This window comes from Zonotrichia albicollis, chromosome 1 (genome assembly GCF_047830755.1).
Source record: "Zonotrichia albicollis isolate bZonAlb1 chromosome 1, bZonAlb1.hap1, whole genome shotgun sequence".
Taxonomy (NCBI): Eukaryota; Metazoa; Chordata; class Aves; order Passeriformes; family Passerellidae; genus Zonotrichia; species Zonotrichia albicollis.
The window spans coordinates 114,104,532-114,124,555 of record NC_133819.1 but is presented as its reverse complement, the minus strand read 5'-3'; the positions used below and the strand labels follow the sequence as shown (position 1 = coordinate 114,124,555).

Here is a 20,024-nt window from a genome sequence, read left to right as displayed (position 1 = left end):
AAAAGGGAAAAATATATTGAAGATACTGAAAATGAAGTTACTTACAATCCAAGTTCATTAGTTTACACTGATGAGCTATGTAATATGATTTCTTATTGTACAGTTATTTAGTCCATATTAATAGAAATAAATATAGTAGGGACATTGCTCAGTTCTCACAAAGCAATCTATTTAATTTCTGGTTGTGCATTAACAGTGTTACAATTTTCTTGCTAAATTTGAAAGATTCTTTAATAGATAACAGGTGAAGGGGGTTGATATCTAAAAAAGTCACCTTTTTTGAAACTGGCAACATGTATAGAAAAACAATCTATATTAAAGTTTCTATGAAAGGAAACTCTTTCAGCAAAGTATATTAAAGAAAATCCTGAGGATTTTGACTAACTTGACTTACTGGAGAGCAGATCATTGCAAATCATTAAAACTGATAAATGAATATTTCTAGAAAGGCAACTTTGCATCAGAAACCTAGTAAATGACTAGGCAAATTATGATGAGCCTCAGCTCAGAAGGCAAGAGACCCTCTTAATCCACTTATGACAAAATTGATCTATTACAAATTTACTCCATAAATCATAAATACACCAAAATAGAGATGACAGATGAAAATAAGTACTGTTCTCCTTGATCTAAAATAGGTTCACAACTGAGAAAAATAAAGTCACAGAATCTGAAGCCATTGTCTTAAAGTATCCTAATAAGTTTCAGTATCTTTCACAACACGCCAGGTAACCTTGGATGCCACTGGCTCCACTCCACCTGAAGGCCACAGAAATCCCACTGGTTCATCTGGAACTGACACAACAGTCTTTTGCTCTTTAGAAGGTTTGTTATAACGAAGAAGGATTATTCCTGACTTTAGAGGAGGACTCTGAGACATGAAAATGTAAGTGTTCCAGCTCTGATTTGAACTTCTTGTGTTATTTATTTTTTATTTCCACAATAATTGTCTTTTTGAATATTAATAATAAAAATAACAACAAAAACAATAATAATAATTTTAAACGTTGCCTTCCACAATATTCTGCCAGGGAGAAATAGAGATAATTATCCTACTGCTGCTCAAAGTTTCTTTTGTAGATCATAAAAGCTCTGCATCAGAGTTCTGTAAACAAGGCTGCTTTTATTCTGCCTGTCTTGGAAACACTGTTACCACTGTCTTGAGATATTTGTTATGAATGGAATAGAGTCACAGTCGTTCAGGAAAACAGATGGGACATGAAAATCTGGAAAGTTCTAGAATATTTGGAGAAAGAAAGGACTGGAGTTTAGCTGGTTTATTGGATTATAAATGAACTTGAAGCACAAAGATTAAAAGGATTAATTTTAAATTATGACTTCAAACACTAAGAATAAATCTGAAATAAGCTCAGAGATCTTAAGTTAAGCAGGTTCTTCTATTCTTGCCTTCCTACAGAATCCACTTTGTGGGATTTTGAGCTATGTGAAATACAGCAGAGGTCGGAGAAGGAAAGAACCAAAAAGTACCATATGCATGTTTTGGGATTGACTGTCATTCTTCCAGACTGAAATAGAAATCTCAGTAGACTGCTCCAAATGTTGGTTATGTAATAGAGCTTGGCTATCAGCAGCAGATTGAATTAAAACCATAGAATTTATCTTGCCTCTTGAAATGAATTATGAAGTTAAGATAAAATGCATGTTCAAAGCTGAGGAGCATGATGAACTTCACAACGATACGAAAACTCAGATTCCAATCTTTTAAACTACACTTCCCTCCTGGAAGTAAAGATGAAAACAGATGAATTACTCCTAAGTATCATCTCCAGAAACTGGGGTTGGCACATCGGAGTCTATTGAACAAAATTAGGCATAAACTACCTGAGATTATATGTGAGCACTTCAAGAATGTGAGACATAAATTCATTTCAGATTGACATAATAGCTCAGTGACAATTAACACTGGCTACATAGGAGCTATCATAAGACTGAGTAAAGACATCTGTTGAAGCAGCCTGGTGGTAAACAATAGTCTGCTCTTTTCCAAAACAGGTGTGTGGAGGAGCTTTTCATATTTCTCTTTGCATATTTGCAACTAGAGTGTGTGTGGCTGAATTTCTCTTTTTCTGGATAAGGTATTTGATGTTTTGGACTATAGCAAAGTGAATTCATACAAAGTCTTTGGATGTGTATGTGCAATAATATATATATAATTAATATTATGTATCATACACTGACCTCTGTATTCTGCTAGAATGATCTGGCTTGACAAGGTCTTAATGTAATTTCAAAAATATGTGGATTTAGTTTTCCAATTTGATGCATTCTTATGGTGCTGATGCTGCCCCAGGTAATAAGTGTTAGTGGGGTTTTAATGAAGGTGAATATGCTAAGACCCTCTAATTAGCTCTAATTCATAGTTCAACAAAATAACTGTGGTGTCTCCTCTGAAAACCATACATACATAAAAAGAAACATCTTGTGCATTCAGTGAGGTCTGCTCTTTCTGTGGGATATAGCTGCAACAAACTATAGAGAATTTCTTAGTTCATCTTTTTTGCCTCTCATACTTAAGCAGCATTGTTGAAGTTGTCCTTTCCTATGTCTAGGAGGCAGGATTGATGGCATGCGATTTGAGGAAGTGCAAACATATTTGATTTTAAAAATTTTTGCTAGCCCTTTAATCACATAAATAGAGCAAAACATACAAAAAAACCCCACAATAATAGTGGGTCTGTTTGGAAAATAATCTATAGAACAAAACCTAATAGGAAAATAAACAATATAGTAAATGTACGAAATACTTCTCTCTGAACCCTGATTGGCTAAAATATCTTGGAATTAAGTGAAAGGTAAAAAGGATAACTGCTGATCACTGCTCTTTTTAACACACACTCCCCCCAAACATCCACCCACCCACACGTCTATTAAAAACCTTCCTCTCTTTTAAAAATACAGAACACGAGGGGACACGTAAAATATTTTATAACTGAAGTGAAAATTATGAGACTTTTCTTCTTCATATTACTTGGTTGTGGATCTAAAAACAATTTTATTTGCTCATTATAGTTTAATTTGTAAAATTCAATATTCTTTGTGCAAAACTTCTAGTGCTTCATTTACAGGAAGTAAACAACACTTGAAGAACTCTTTCTAATGTGTGTATCCAGTGAGCACTGGGGCAATTTAAACTATTCCAAAATATGCCCTAGATGAGTCATGAGTCTTACCAGAGGAGCTCTTAGACCTGAAAATTAGGCCAGAAGTCTTCTAGTGGCAGGAATTTCTGTCTGTGAGACTTTTTTACAGTACTAACTGTGAGGTTAGTATTGCTAATAATATGACTACACAGAATTACTCCTTGGTGCATACAGAGTAAAATCAAGCTCATATACATTATGAGATATATCTGTTTTCTCAATATGTAGCTTTTCTAAGTAGAAAGACTGTGTGTAACTTGTTTAAGATAAAAAAGAGACATTAACTAGCATTTATTCAGCACAGTTTTTGTGGACTAATCTTGTAAGGATACTTTTTGGAGAGGATCACTAGATCCATATAGAAATTATTATCTTCCCACATATGACTCACTTCAGGACCATTCAAAATTAGATAGGTATTGTACTTATTGTATCACAATATATTATTATTTTTGTAATTGTTAAAACTTGCTTTTTGACAAATTATTTGTTCACTTCGTCCACTTACACTTAATCATCCAAGTTACTGAATCAGCATGTTATTTGATTTATGGGAGGAAAATTATCCTGGATTTAAAAATTTCATTTTTCTAAATGTTGTCGTTAAGGCACTTGAGTGGAATGAGAGTTCTCATTATTGTACTTGGACAAAAAGAAGAGAAGCAGCTTTATAAGATTATTTTTTGCAGGATCCTGTCTTCATCTCTCAATTATTTGACATTAAGTAATGGTATTTACTACTTCTAAAGAGAGAAAAATCAGTTACACACACACAGATAGACTTTAAAGGACAGCAGTGAGGATGCATCTTAGGGGTAAAAGTTGAGACTAAACTTTCCTTTTGAAAAGTGCTCAAAGAACATAAGCTCAGTCAGTAATCGTCCTTAAAATGGCATCAAAGTCACTGCAGGATATTTTTCTGTAATTAAGGCTAAATAATCTCTTACATATAGAGTAAATGGTAAGAAACTAAAAGGTAGCAAATGATGATGCATATAAATCCTAGGACTGGAGTCTTGGAGCTGGACTTGCATCTTGCACTGCTGCTTTTAAAGGATGACCCAGTCAGTAGACTTGCCACATAATGTGGTTGGTGAAGCCCTCATTAAAACTTGGTGGAATTTTAAATTTCCTCCAACATTAATGCACTAAGACTAATTACTGTCTTCTTATATTCACCTCAGTGAATGTTGCTGTGGATTTCTCTTTTAACTGAAATGGAAATTTCTATGCCAAGGGGGTAAAAAAAGCTTGGTGAGCATGAAGCAATTTTATTTAGGTTTGACAAAAGAGAAAATAATTAAATGCATGAATATATTGAGTCATGTATACAATGTAGCAGCCCAGTTGTCTGAATCTGTCTCCTTTTTCCACTCTTAGCTGAAACTCCACAAGGATAAAGGCAATATATTTTAAGAGTATAGCCCCCAATACCCTGTTCATGCTTAGCAGGAGAAAACTAGCTGCTGAGAGCATAGTGGTGACTTTTTTTGGACTATCCAGCAGAGCCAAAAAAAGTGTGATACTTGCTGCCCTGAGGTCTCAGCTCCAGCACCATCACAGTGATAATTTAAATGCAATTTGCAGATTTCCATATTGTTGTGATTTAGGCATTTATTTCAAGAAATGTGTGATAAAATATGCCTAGGAGTCAGAAGGTTAACTTGATAAACTATACTGGCTAGTGTTACACAGTTGTAACCTAACCTGATGATCCTTTTTCTCCTTAACCTTACTTGAATCTGTGAGTTTACTGAGCTTTTGTAATTTCTACAGCTACTTAGAAAAATAAGTTCTATAACAGGATCATATTTCTCTTCACCAAACAAATACCTCAGGGTCCTTATTATAATCTCATTGTGAAGTAAGATAATGACATATAAAACTGATATAAAACCTTGTAGAATAATTACATTTCATCCTGCTATTTATAAGTCTAGAGCTGGGCTTTACTGAGAAGGAAAAGCTGATATAGCAAGGTACAAACTTCAGTTGATATAAAAAAAAGGATTAGGATTCTCCCACTAGAAAATGGTCACAAACACAAAAGTCCTAGAGGAAACATTTTAAGGATAATCAGTAGTGCAGATAAAAGGCATCTCTTCTTTCTTGCCGTTTTCTCTTTCCATTTGCTTTTGCAACTAAAATTAAGACAACTTTTTATATATAAATAAACTATTTTTATTATGTCAAAAATCTTCCACAACATGATCATAGCAACCACCAGGGTGTTACTAATTGGTGTTTTCCTCTGCAACTTGAACAAACACAAGTAGATCAACTTCTGTCCAATATTTCTGGACCAATGACTGACCAGTCATTGTGTATCTTCCTTACAATATTTTCATACCTTTGCAACGGGCCAGTGCTATACCATAGGTTTTTAACTTCTTTGCATATTTTGTCCCCTGGTAAACCATGACTGATAGAAGAACAGGGGATACTGACTGAAGAAAAGTTGAGTATCGCATTTTCTGTTATTAAATCTATAGTTTTCCTCTTATGGAAAGGTCCATGTTATGACCTTTCATGTTATATATGCATCATGACATACACAATCTTTTTAATTCAGCTATCATGTAACATTCAATAGTAATATATATATATTTTAATGATACTTTAAATCAGCTTCTGCTTTGTGATGCTGTGATTAAAGTTGGCGCTTACACATTGTTTCAGTGGAAACAGTACAAACAAAAATTCATGTGCAAGGTTCTTTGAAGAGAATGAGATCAGCAAGTAACAGCTGCTAATTCTTTCAGATATCTGCAAGATTAACTATTTTTAATGCATTTTGAAGTCAAGAAATATAGGTTAGATTATGGACTTTTGCTAAGGTATCTTTCCTACTACTACATCAAACACCTAAAAATCAAGCACTTGATGGTGTTTTTATCTTGTCACACTTCTCAGTGAGTTGTAAATAAGGGGTTTGTGACTGGTTCAATACGACATACAAATATGTAAAATTCCAGGTAAAATATATACAATCTATCACACACACACACACCCACATACACTCGCCCACCCACACACACACACATATATATATTTATATACATATATATCTGAGGCAGAAAAAGGAAACTATCTGCAGAACATGTCTTCTTACACGCAAAACTGGGATCAAAAAAGCAGATGTAGACCAGGTCCAAAACTTAAAGCACAGATCTTGGGATTCAGCAGATATTCTTCATTCGTGAAATGTAATGGATGTATTGTTTCTCAATTATTCTTTAAAGAAAGAAGTTACTTCATAAAACAGAAAAATTACAAAGCACCCAATGCTTCCTAGCACTTCTTTTCCATCTTTTTATGTTCTTTCAAGCAAATCTTTTTATGTGCATTCTGTGATGTTGCTTGTCTGCTGGCAAATTAGGGGAGAAAAAAAGAAAAAATATTTTATTTTGGTCTGACAGTAATCTATACCTGCTATTATTTGCTAAGGTCTTTCTACCTCTGGAGAAATGTGCAGAGATTCCAGCTGGTAGAAAACTGCCCTATCATTCTCCCAAGGTATAAAATGAAAATATTGTTTTTCAGTCCTACTTCTGGTCTACTGTAAGCTCTCATTGTGCCACGAAATTTTGGTAACCAACAAGAATATAGCATACTAAAAACAATATTGGATTTGAAATTTTATGTAGTCACTCCTGATTAATTCAGGAATGTACTGTTCTTGCAAAAGAGAGCTTAAGTATTGAGAAGGATAAAATGTTTTATTTCAAAACAAAGGCATGTCACTGCACCTCATCCAGATAAAGGTTACTACATAACAGATTCAACATTTCAAACTTATGTTTTTCAAATAAACATTTCATAAGTTTTAAGTATGAATGTCAGAACTGAGAAAGCTGTAAAAAGAGAAGAACTGAAACTCTGCAGATATCAGTAAAGGGAATAAGAACAAACGTTTTTCACTCTAGGTGTGTAAATTCTAATGTTTTAATTAAATAAGTAGAAATAAATTCTCATTGACTGGAATTAGAGTCTAACTTCACAATAAGAAAGGATAAAAAGAAAAATAAACATATATTTAGACATTTTTCTACCTTAGAGTTACATTGCTAATTTAAAAAAAAAAAAGGGAAAACTAGATCTAAAGAAATATAACTTGATCCCCATGACAGCAGGGTCAGGAGACATACATAAGATTATAACTTTTCTGGGAATAAAATAAAACTATAAGTAATATAGATAAGCAGCAAATCTATTGTGTTATCAGTCTTAACTCTGTGTCATTACCCTAGATGATGCCATTTTTTGTTCTTTTCTCTGTAATTTTAAGCCATTCTTACACCATGAAGTGCTGAGGCTCCTCTCTGCCCTTTTCACTTTAGTAACCCATGCTCTGCAATCCACAACTGCCTCAGTGCTCTGAGAACATCAGTTGGTAGTTTCCTCATGCACCCTCTTGACTTTATGTTTTGTTGCCTTGCCAATGGAATTAGAAGATAACGTTGGTGTAAAAAGACTTTTCTTAGGAATTTCATCCTATCTTTCAGGGAACTGCTTTGTTTCGAAACCTGTCTTCTACTGCAGATCAAGGAGAGAACAAAATCTCAAAATGTGTATCAAGTTTATCTGAAAAGAACCTCACTTTCATCAGCAATTTCATTTTATGTATGTGTTTCCATGTCTTCCTAGATTTACCTTCTTTTATATTTAAAGAATTTGGAAGGGAACAGTAAATAATAGTGTCATCCAATGACACTTTCATAACATTAATATAATTTTTTTCTGCTTGATTGGGAGCTAGGTTAATATTTTAAAATATTTGTTGATTATTATGGTCTGAGTGAGTACCCAAAAATCTAGATCAGTTTCTTATTTCACTTTGTTATAAATTTCAGGGGTTTAATTCCAGGTTGCATAGTTCAGTAGATCTTTTAGAGCTGAATCTCATTTGAAAAACCTGCCAGCACTCCAGACCTCATTGGTGCTGACTCTCATCTTATGTTTCCTTTTGAAAACACCTACTTTCCCTCTCCTATAGAAGCTCTATATTTCCTATCACAAATTTCAAGCACAGCTTATAGCTGAAGTTCATGATGCACTGAAGCCTCACTAGTAAGCTGAGCCCCTTTTGTAGTGACTGAATTACTGATTTAAGCACTTTAAGACCTATTGCAAGCCTTTATTGTATAATTGTTTTCTTGTCTGTTGTTCTAGGAATTTCTAGAGGTTTCAAAGATAATTTGTTTCTGTGCCTGACCACATTTAGTAGGATTATTTATTATCCCCTCAAGAAGAAAACATCTTAATTATTTTTTCTTGTTGATTATTAAGTGGAAGGTAAATACTTATGGGCAATGCAACACTTAAAGCTGAGCTGCTGCTTAGTTCTCCCTATGCACATGATATTCTTGCAGACAGTTTACCATAAAAGAAATTAATTATGATTGGAAATACCTGTTCTGAATTGTGAACTCAGAAAAGAATATGTTGCAGCCATGAGAACATGGCCTTCTTTTACTTTGCAGTAACTTTGATTTTTAATTTTGGTTGTTATGCCTTAAGCTTTGCCAACATTTTTTGCTTTAATAGCAGGAAAAAAAATTAAATCAACCCATTGAATATCTCACCTGTACTTCCTAATATTTATTTTTGTCTACTCACAAAATTACACTGTTATTTAGAGTTTAAGAGAACAGTGCAACTTTTAATTAAAACTGTGTAGGATGATTACTATTTTGATTAAACCTGGTTTTGAAGCCAGCCAGTTTGTCGGCATGAGCACAGCATGTCTGCTTTTTACTAAAATCCTCATTAAGGTCACATCTGCTTTCCTCAATTCCTACATCAAAAATGACCTTGTGTTTACTCTGTTTTATGACCACAGAAATTCTCAGTGAAATTGCCCTTCAAATGTGTTTGCAATCGTGTCCCATGTCTCCTGAATATTTTCAAACTGGGGGCGTACAAATCATGTCAAGTCAGGATACAGCTCACCCCAGAGCAAAAAGTCACTGCTGACATTATCTACTATCTTTGCTTCATGGCCCTAGCAAAAGGAAATCTCAATCAATAGTAAGCTATAAACTTATTCCTACTTTTTGTGAGAGCATCAGGATATAAAGAACAATGGGACTAAAACACCCTGCTGTTGTAACACATAAATCTCTTCTGTTACCCTTTAAAGGTTAGAAATTGCATAAAATTTAGTATAAGCATCAGTGGTGTTCTAATGTATCCAAGAATGTCCATTAACAGAAAACTTTATACTCATTTGGCTCATATTTTTTTACATACTTGACTTCTGTTGTTCAGAAAAATATCTGGAGAAATCACAGACAGCAACATTAAAGTAGCTTAAAAAAAATTTTGCACAGTTCTAATTCTCCTTGTGTCTTTCTAGTAGGAGATATGTTTCCTTAGTAGGGTTTGGGTTTTTGGTTGTTTTTTTTTTTTTTTCTTTTTTTTTTTCTTTGAGCAGTTTTGGTTTTGGCTTGGATTTTTTAAAATCTCTATAGTCACCAAAGAGACCCTCCAGGATATTTGAATCTAAATATTAAGTATTAAGCACACTCAAAGCAGGAGAAGCTGTTCAGTTCACTGGTTTGTTAGTTTGCAACCAACATTGGACTAACAAAGTAGTTATTAATTACTCCCTTAAGTGACCAAACAAAATCTTTTCATAGAACTTGAACTGTGTTTGTCAAGACAATAACTTACCTTATAATCTTTGAATCATTCTATCAGCAAGCTTGGTGACTTAACTTCTAGAAGACTAGAATTCCCCTTGCTTGATTTTTGAAAAATATATAAAGTCAAGATAATATTTGTTCCATCAAATAAAAAATAAATATATTTATGCTTATTATGCTAATGTACAAACAGAAAACATGGGTATGTTGTATTTTTCAGATGAAAATATGCCTGAAAAGATCACAACTAAATCTACTCTGAGTTGGATGGGATGACAAATAGCCAGTAACAAGTCCTGTAGCACTTGGAATTCGCATCCATAAAGGCTCAGCCAAACGAATGGGGTTGAACACTACACCGACAACAGGCATACCAAAGAGGATCTGGAAAGAATAAATGCTGTCATTTCAGAAAGTGTTTAAAGTATACCTTGAAGACATAATTGCTTTAAATACAACTTAAGTCAGTTTCTGGGGCATTTTATTCAAAAGCAGGTCTTCTGTAGCAATGAAACCTAGGATGGAACAAAGCATAAATTCCTTCAGAAACAGTGAAGTTATGCAATGAAAGCATGCCAGAAGACCATACCTGGAAAAAAGATCTTTGGTCCTACCCAGAGGAGTGCTGTGAAATCCACAATAAAAATATTCAGTTGTTTTTTCACCTTGAGTAGTCCACAGTCATCTCTTCCTTATGACACTGTGATTGTCCTCTCAACAGTAAATTAAGGAATTTTTGTCAAATAATACTCTACAATCTGACAGATCAGCACCGTATATTCAGCCAGGGCAGTGTAAACAATTTATATTTCAAAGTAACTCTCATAGTTGCTAAGCTCATGGGGAATCTTACTTATAAATCATTGTAGTAGATACCAATCATACGCAATTTGCTAACTGCTATTGTAGACCAGCAATTTCAATTGTTACTGCAATTTTAAAGATAAACTTGGGGAAAATAGTAAGTACAGGGTATTTCTGTTATTTCAGAGCAGCTTTCTCTGGCGTAACACAGTCTTTATCCTTGAACAGAATATATATTAAAATTTGCAGCTAGACAGGGAAAGGAATTACTACAATAATGTAATTTTCAGCATACTCTCAGACAACTAGGGTTTGTAAAACCCAGAAAAATTTTCATGAAAATATTTTGTAGTAGTAGTAGTACTAATAGGAATATCAACTCAAGATATGTTTCAGTATTCTTTGGCAAAAAACACTCCATTTTCTCTTCTCAGTTCACCAGGAACTTCAAGATGATCACTAATCCAGATAAGTATTCTAATTTTCACACTATAAAGAGTATTTATCCACCTTAAACGTTGGGGGTAAACAGTTTTGGTAGCTTCATTTTTTCCAAAACACCTCAGCTAAAAGAAAGAAAAAAGCATAAAAAAACCAAACCAACAAATAAATTAAAAAAAAAAAAAACAAATCAAGTAAAAACCAACAAACCCAACTAAAAAAAAAAAAAAACTAAGACAATCAAACAATCAACCAAAAAATAGTCATAGCCTCTAAAAGAATTTACTGGCAACCAAATTTTTAGGGGAAATATTTAAAATGTACTTAATTTAATGAGGATAGTTGATCATGGTCTTTGGGATTAGATGTTTTCTGTGAGTTGTCCTCAAATTCCTCTGTGCACAGTAATCTTATCTGCTACCATGCCAACATCACTGAACCATCAGTAATATTTTCTGAGCTGATCATTAAGTAAATTCACTGATAACACAGGTGTAAATAAATTGTTGTGTTAATGTTTTGTGTTTATCAGTTGCATCTTTCAAGCTTATCTTGGTCAGGAGGTAGTAGTGTCTAGTCAAGCTATCTGACAGCACATGATAAAATACCTCTGCAATCCATTTCTCATTAAACAAATGAGGTATTTATGCAACTTGTGTATTTTATTTGAGAATTTTTTATTATTTAACTTGAAGGAAATTGCATCAAGTTAGGTCTGGAAGAATGACTTCATGAAATTTTATACTCTTTCATGATGAATTTATTATTTTGTCTATACTGAATGGATAATTTTCTTAATCCAACTGATCTTTGAATAAAATCCAGCATGAAAAAATCTAAAGATTATATTTTAAATGACAAAGCTAACTAGCTTCAAACTATTAAATTGCTAGATCAACATCTTCAGACTAAAGATCTGGTCGTTTCTCCACGAGACTTCATAAAGCATTGTGCTATGAATGGGTTTTACTAGAGCTGGAAAACAGGTGTTTGCCCTTGAAAGAATGCTTGCAAAGACTGAATGGAAGAAATCAATATTATCAGAAGTTTGTGTTAAAAAAATAGTGAAATGCCTCTTTTTCTATTTAATAAGAATACCTAAATGACTCTTTTTCCTATTTCTACTAGAAATCCTCCATATCAAAATATAACTTATTACAGGCATTATTGACTATGTCTTGCTTAATGACCCAAATCTCATCTCTCCTGCTACATCCTTTTCTTAGATAGAGTCCAACAGAGAAAAAGAAAGAAAGAAAGAAGCAATGGCTTTAGCAAGGGCAAAGTAGAGGAGATGTTGCCAGGGAGACAGAGCAGGAAGCTCTAAGGATGTTTACATGGAAGTGCTGGAGTGAGCTACACACACATAAATGGGGCACCTGAAGCACAGTATTCAAAACTATTCAGTGAAAGTGAACCTGCAGTTTTGTCTTTTTTGATAATTGCATGATTCCATTAAAGTCACACAAACCCAAATGTTAGCAAAGCTGGAAAATTATATGGAAATCTGCTTTTTCATCAAACGAAATTCAGGAAGACAGAAAGATTTGCATATTATTATACATTGTTCCTGTAGCCATAGACTTTCAATAATTCAATTCTCTGCTGCATGTTAAAGGGTTATTCAGTTATAAAATAGAAAAGCATAGTAAAATACATAAAGATCAATTATTGTAGAGCAATGCCTTTGTGCTGTACAATATTGAAATGTAAATGACTGAAGAGTTTACCAAGTTTTTATTGATTTGCTTCATGAAGAAAACTTTGCAGATAAATAGCTTTTGTGTAATGCAGCTTGCCGCTGACCTTCATCCAAATAGATCTTTAGAAGCTTGTAACTAGATATGTATTAGAGGATCACACCCCTCTATCTTTTGAAGTGCCACATGAGAAAGAATGATGAAACTGGTCTAGTACTACGTGATGTGTAAATCTAATTTCATTCATAAAATATGGTTAACTTTACAGAGACATCATTGTAATGATTTTCAACTGAATAATAAAGTTTGAAACACAGATTTATTTCTTATTTTACTGAAATAAATTTTGTAAGCTGCATTTCAGCTGAGCAGATTGTGCACACTGAAAAATAACGTACAAAATGTCAGGGTTGTTTAGCCTTGACCATTTAAAGTGAGTATTCATGTGTTATGATTTTGATATGCTAACCAAGACCATCCATTTGAAAACTGGCAACATTGAGTTGAAATGCATGCGAAATCATAGGTCTGCTCCTGTTCTCATTTGTGCTACATTTTAAATTAGAATAGCATTTTACTTTATTCAGTCTGTATTTAAATTTAGTTGCTTCTGGAACTTGCTGTCATGGAGGTAGTTTAACATTGTCTGATTTTTTCACCTTTTCTGTCCGCATAAAATAAAACTTTCTGTTGTATTCTCCATTCCTGTCTGTATAAAGCCTTTTGAGAACACTACCAGCTCTGGTGCCTCCACCAAAATTTTTTCAATAATCCAGGGTATCAGTCTGTATTACAGTGGTCTGATCAGAGTCCAGTATCTGTATGCAAAGTCAGAACCCTCTTTTCCTTATGAGTACCGTTTCACCTTTACCATTTTTGTAATTCATGAGCCATCCCTTTGTTCAATAGGTCTATCGATTCCTCATAAATACCTCATTACTGGGGTCTACTTATTGAGCGTTGATTTTAAATTTTGGCCTTGGGAGTGTTTGGATGAAAAACTTTTATGTTTTGTGTGTTTGCATATTTGCATGTAAACGTATGGGAGGGGTTTGAATGTGAAAAGCTTTCTGTAGCTTTTCAAGATAAATTGTTGGTAGCAACCTTAGATGCAATAGTCCTTAATGTCTGGGTTTCCCTTTTTTTAAGAAAAAAAAGCTTACTATTTTAATCAGAAGAACCTCTTTCTTTACTAATGAAACTACAAGGCTTTGAGAGTGTTTTCCATCGTAAAAGAATTAATGTCCCACTATTTGCAGTTAAAATTCAGTCATTCATATTGATTGAGATCAACTGAGATCAACAGATAAAGATGAAAAAATAATATACCAAGCAAAGCAGATTTTTTCCCTTATTGAGAAAGGTTTTTTTAATCATTAATTATCACACTGTATAGTAGATCAACACTTTCCTGAAAGACTGAAAAAATGTGTCTAATTTGTAAAAGTAAAGAGGTTTGAGTAATCTGAGGTGTCTCTTCAAATCTCTATATTAAATACTTGAGCAACAGAAAAGACTCCTTTTCATTTAGCTGGCATATGAAACAATAAGATTGTAATGCACTTTCATCTTATTTCCAAGTAACAGCCTGGCACTTTTAGTTAAGTATTCTAATAAAAAAAAATTTAAAAAAATTAGCAGTAGATATTTATCAGTGAGTGAAATTCTGGAGATAACTAAGTAACACAGGATTTACATAATTTCCCAAATTGGTAACTTCATTGCTTTCAAAAGTGAATTCTTGAGTCCAGATTTTTGTTCACTGGTCCTGGGAGGTTTTCCTCTGCTGATGGTCCACACAAGTAACACACCCAGTTAGGTACATGTTTGGAGAGGTAAGAGCATCTCCCTTGGGGCTCAGGTTTTGCAGGGCTGTAGAGTATGATGTTGTTATCTGTGAATCCAACAAGAATACTGTGTAAGGAGCGTAATTTTACCTGGCAGCAAAAATGGTATTAGACAACTTGACAGAGTTCATATTTTTTTTCATTATTTTGATGTCATAAAAGTCATCCTTCCTTCCATCAGAGATTCCCAGCAGATGTGGATAAGGAAAAAGAGCCATCTTTCAGATCTGTCATCACCCTAGTTCTCTGAGCAGATGCCAGTAAATTGGACTCTGAACACCTTAAATACTGCTAGAGGTCCTTGAAAATGGGATATAGTTTCTTTCCTTGTGGTGGAATAAAATAGTGTTTGTGAAAGCAAAAATGAAATGTCTTTCTTCAGGGAAACTAGCATGAAAAGTTTTATTTTAGGAAATTCCCATGAGTCAGATTTTGATTATCGAGTTAGAGCAGAGTTTTCGATTCTTCTGATTTTATTGAGTATTTGATTTTGAAGAGATTTATACTGCTCTATCTGCCCCAGCTACTGAAATTGGATTATTATCAGAGAAGGTAAGTTTTCTTCTTTGAAAAATAACTCCTGGATGACTGTTTGATTTGTGAAATAGCTTGACTAAAACTAAATACTCTAGCCCTATGGGAAAGCAAAGATAATCTAAGTTACTTATTTCCAGTATCTCAAACCCATAAATAAATACACACAGTGTTAAAATTAATTTATTATTATTTTATAAATCTTTAACAGTGGGAGAACAGGGAGAGAAACAATGTTGCAAATTTAAAGTTGATAACTGAATAAATTTTTTTTTAAACCAGATATAATTTAACTTGACTAACATTGAAGAAAATGCACAATAAATTAAAGAAATATTCATGGTCTTTTTAGTGAGGGTATTAACTTGGGGAGTACCATTCCTAAACCATTACAACTGTTTTAAGACACCAGTGAACTTAACAAGAGTTGCTTACCTGGACACACATGTTCTTGTACCTTGTGCTAGATTGTATGGTTAGAAAATGCAATAATTTCTATTAAGTTTACTTAAATATCTGAATTCTCAGTAAATTTTAGGTCTTTACTTAAAATGGTAAGGATACATGCTGGCCTGATAGAAGTATGAAGCTTCAAAAAGAAGATTAGGGCGTGAGAAGATGGAGGAATCCAAATAAATATCCTGCTCCATCTCTTCCCATCGCCATCACAGTAGAACCATTGGGTCTTCCCACATTCCCACAAACACTAGGCCTCTTCAGCCAAGTTTTCAGATTGAGAAGTCTGACTCTTACAGGGTTACCAGAGATATTAGGGGTGCAGGCACCTGGGGTTGGCGCAAGTCCTGTGAGGGGGTGCTTAGGGCAGGAACCAAAGGTGGGGAAACAGAGGTATGGCAGTGTCTTGGGGAGAAGCAAGCATGGGAAAGCCAGGGCTATGGGGACAAGAAGGACAGGTCACCCATGAGCAGGCTGCAGGTCAGTGTGTGATCAGTGGGAGTACCAAGCTGGACTAGCCAGCAAACAGGTGGTCTGGGAACCATGGGTGATCGTGGATGGGTCGCTAGGAATGCCGCAGCCGAAGGACCGAGCTGCCAGAGAAAGCAGGAAATCCAGGCTGCCTGCCAGTGGGACTGTGCGACCTGGAGTCAACTGGGAGCACCATGTGTGTGCATTTGAGGGATGGTTCTGTACCAGCCCCTGGCTGTCACCTTGGGGGCTCATTTGCTCAGTTGCCAGCAGCTGGGGAGACTGAGATGCACGGGTAACTTCTGCACAGCTTGCTGCAGTGTTTGAGCCCTGTGCTGGAGACAACTACACTTAACATGGGTGTGTTTGTAGATATCACAGTAAGGGCCTGTGTATGTGCAATGTGTACACAGATGTTTTTTGTGCCTGTGCTCTACTGGGTGTAATGATCAGCCTCACTTCTTGTTGCACCTGGGGACATGAATATGCACTAGCCTCACCTCCATTAGACCATCAGATTGACAACTCCTAAAAGAATTTAGCTCACTTTTTGCCTTTCAAAAATCCCCCCATAGTTCGATTTGATTTGATACAATTTTAATCACAGAAATAAACAGAATTTAAAAGGTAGGATCAATTCCAACTTTGCAAAAATTTTGGCCGCTGGTAGCATCTGTATTTTATGAAGGCTGCTGAAAAGCTGAGTTTGTGATGTGTGCACTTGTAACTGGCTTCAGACAAACTCCTAATGTTAAGTCCAGAAAAGCTTTTTCTATGTGAAAGCAAAAGTAATATTTGATAATATTTCTGACATTAGGAAAACCATAAAGGAGGAGAAAGAGGATGTAGTTGATATCTCATTCACTATTGGGAGTTGAGTTGTATAATCATCTAATCAGATTTGTTTCATATTTTTGGTCTGTGTGGCTAACCTGAAATTAATTCTAACATTCTAACAAAGAGGCTCAAATGAGGCACTTTACAATAAAGTAATTTTCATAACAGTCTCAAAATCTTCCTGTCATACAGTGAGACATCCATTAAGCTGATTAACCTGGACTGATCTGCCCTTATGCAGTACTGAATTGTTCCTGAGGCTTCCTGTTCTTCTGGAGGTGTTGGATCATTCAGACTCAGCAAATGCTAGTAATACACATTTGTCAAAGTAATTTTGCCAGTTTAAACCATCTTTTAGAATATACTTTTGCTATTACTGAGACAGAATGATGCCAAGTGGGTAACTGAGGATTGAAGCAACTCCATTATAGAACCTTGTATCTGGAACAAATTCTGGGTTCTCAAATAACAGTGATGTTAAAAAGCAATATAATCCTCCCTTACAGTCCTGGTGACCATTTGGTTTGAATTCATCTACAGTGATATTGTCTGAAACTTATGACAAATTTCATGAATGTCAACAAAATAATTAAGTCAAACAAATGGTGTCTCCCTGTGCTTGGGTAAAATGGTGTTGCTTAGAAATAGATCCTTTTTATGATGTTTCTATTCATAAGTGGAATTCATCAGACATACATTTAAATATTTAATAATTATCTGAATGGAAAGTGAAAACAGCTGTAATCTATTTAAACTACTGAATAACTACTGGCACCAGTGTGTACCAGGAGGAAGTATGGGGACAAAAATTTGTTACTATCATGTAAAACTAGCAATCTAGAAATATAGTATTATAAAAAATTATCTGTGTGAAAGTAAATTCCTTTATACATTACAATAGAAAATTTAGTCACTTTAATTTAAAAGTGTACACCATTGAATAATAACCTTTCTTCTCCCTTACCTATTCAATTAGAGTGTTGCACCTGATACTGACATAGCAACATGTCAGCAAATAGCAAAATAAAGAAGTGTTTTGCTTCTCTATTTTCTGTCAGTGGTCCAAACACAGATGCTGCTTACAGATTACACAGCTTTTACACTTCCTTCTATTCAAGCTAGTGTTTCTATATTACTTAAAACTCAGAAAACGAGCCTTGCATTGAATTGCACAGTTAGGTCATATATCAAGGCAGCAAAAATTGTGATACTGTTTCTCAGCTCATTACATGTTAAATTACTGACACTCATGGTTGTGGACTTCACGCTGCCATTTGACAACAAAAGAGACTGGTTGCAGTCCAGGTGAGATAAGAGCTAGACAGTTGGTCCATTAATCAAGTGAACCATTTCAGCTTCACAGAATGCTAGCCTCAGATGGTCTAAATTGGCTTAGTCAGTGGAGCTCTGCTGCCTCACTCCAAGGTCATGACCCCCATTTTTTATCTGATTTGTTAGTTGAGACAGCCAATGGGTTAAGCTACACAGAGACAATATTTTATTTTAGTGCCAGACACCTGCAGTTGACTTCAAGTGATGACACAATTTTTTACATTGCTCACAAATGCCAGTATTTCTATGCTGGAGAAGCCTAATTTTTCTTGGAATACTGCATTATCTATCCTATGTTTCTGGTATTGGGAATAAAGTCCTATTGACTAAGACATGTCACCATGGTAGAGACCTGAGGGAATGGTGTTGTGACCGCCTTCTTTTCACCTCTATTGACATCTTCATCCAGATATTTACAAGTTCTCAAAATCTAAGCTGTCTCTAGTCCAAACCTGTATACATGCAAATCAGTAGGTGTTCAGCCCATTTCCTACAAATAATTCTCTCAGAATACAGGGACGACCAGATGTGTTCTGCACCAGCCACTTCACGCCCACATCCAGGAGCCCTGCCAGGTGGGCTCTGCACCTGCCCCAGCACACATTACTGCTCTTCCTCCATATGTAGAAGTGTTCAGGCACAGGAGGAGGTGCTAGCATGGATAGAAGAGGATTTGGAAGGCTGCAAATCTCCTACAAAGGAGGAAAAATGGCCAGTTGACCTGTGCCAAGCAGCTGCAAGGTTGGTACATTCATTTCCTGCTGATTGTGGAGAAAGTCAGCTGCCAAATCAGCTTCTGGCTCTTAAATTTTCTGTGTGAAAACTATACCCCTGAGGTCTCCTCCCAGACTCTCTCAACAAGTCTGGAAACAGCATTAAAGCTCTTTGTTATTGCTCATTCTAAAAAGAAATATCAATATTAATTTCTTCTTTATTTAATAAAACAAATCCAAATCAATGAATACCATGATTCCCATTTTCTAACACTCAGCATGCCAAAATTAGATATAATTCTCCCAGTGATGGGCATGGCAAGCCATCACATTAGACTGAGTTTTTACATCAAGTAAAAAGCACAATTTTTGTTTTTAAAATGAAGGGGTATTATTTGGGGAAGCACACTTTGGCTTTTCCTCCTACAGTCACAACATGACATGGTGAAAAGGCATATGATAAAATAAAACAAGAAATCACACCAGTTTATTTTGTAAACACTATTATTTGGTATTTCATTTCACATGGATAAATTTTTGAATTTAGTGGAAATTAGAAGGACTAATGTAAGTTCTATCGCTATAATTGAGATCCAAAGATAATGCAAACAAATAGTCTTATCTGGGGTTTTCTAGCTTTATATGTTTCTCATGGTCACTATAACAGATATCTTATCTATACTGATATATTGTGTTAATGGCCCACTAAATGGTTTAGAAAACTGAAACACAGAGAGAACCAACCTGGCATCACTAACATCATAGTAACAAGGAAATAAACTGTGTCTCCAGGTTTCTCCTCTGCTTTAGAATGGAGAACACAATTATTATCTGGACAGACTGCTGCAACTGTGGTATCTGCCAGGCCAGTGAAGCACCTTACAGAAGCATTAAATCTGAAGGAGTCACATATTGCTGCTAAGTTGCTGGAGGTAAGAACTATGTGCTGCTTTTTCACAAGCCATAACATCAGGAACAATTGTACTATTACTTGCACAAAACAAAAATTTCAAAATGTTGTTTTCAATATGACAATTTTAAACCCTGAGCATAGTAATAAGCAATTATTGTTTTTATTAAC

General features: G+C 34.9%; 1 long non-coding RNA gene across 1 annotated transcript; it reads left to right on the top strand.

The window, feature by feature from the left end:
* Positions 1-656: 656 nt before the first annotated feature.
* Positions 657-19,707, top strand: LOC141730762 (uncharacterized). Its single transcript, XR_012582417.1, has 3 exons — positions 657-886; positions 7,667-7,784; positions 10,029-19,707. It is a non-coding gene; the product is annotated as an uncharacterized LOC141730762 (long non-coding RNA).
* The last annotated feature ends 317 nt before the right edge of the window (positions 19,708-20,024 follow it).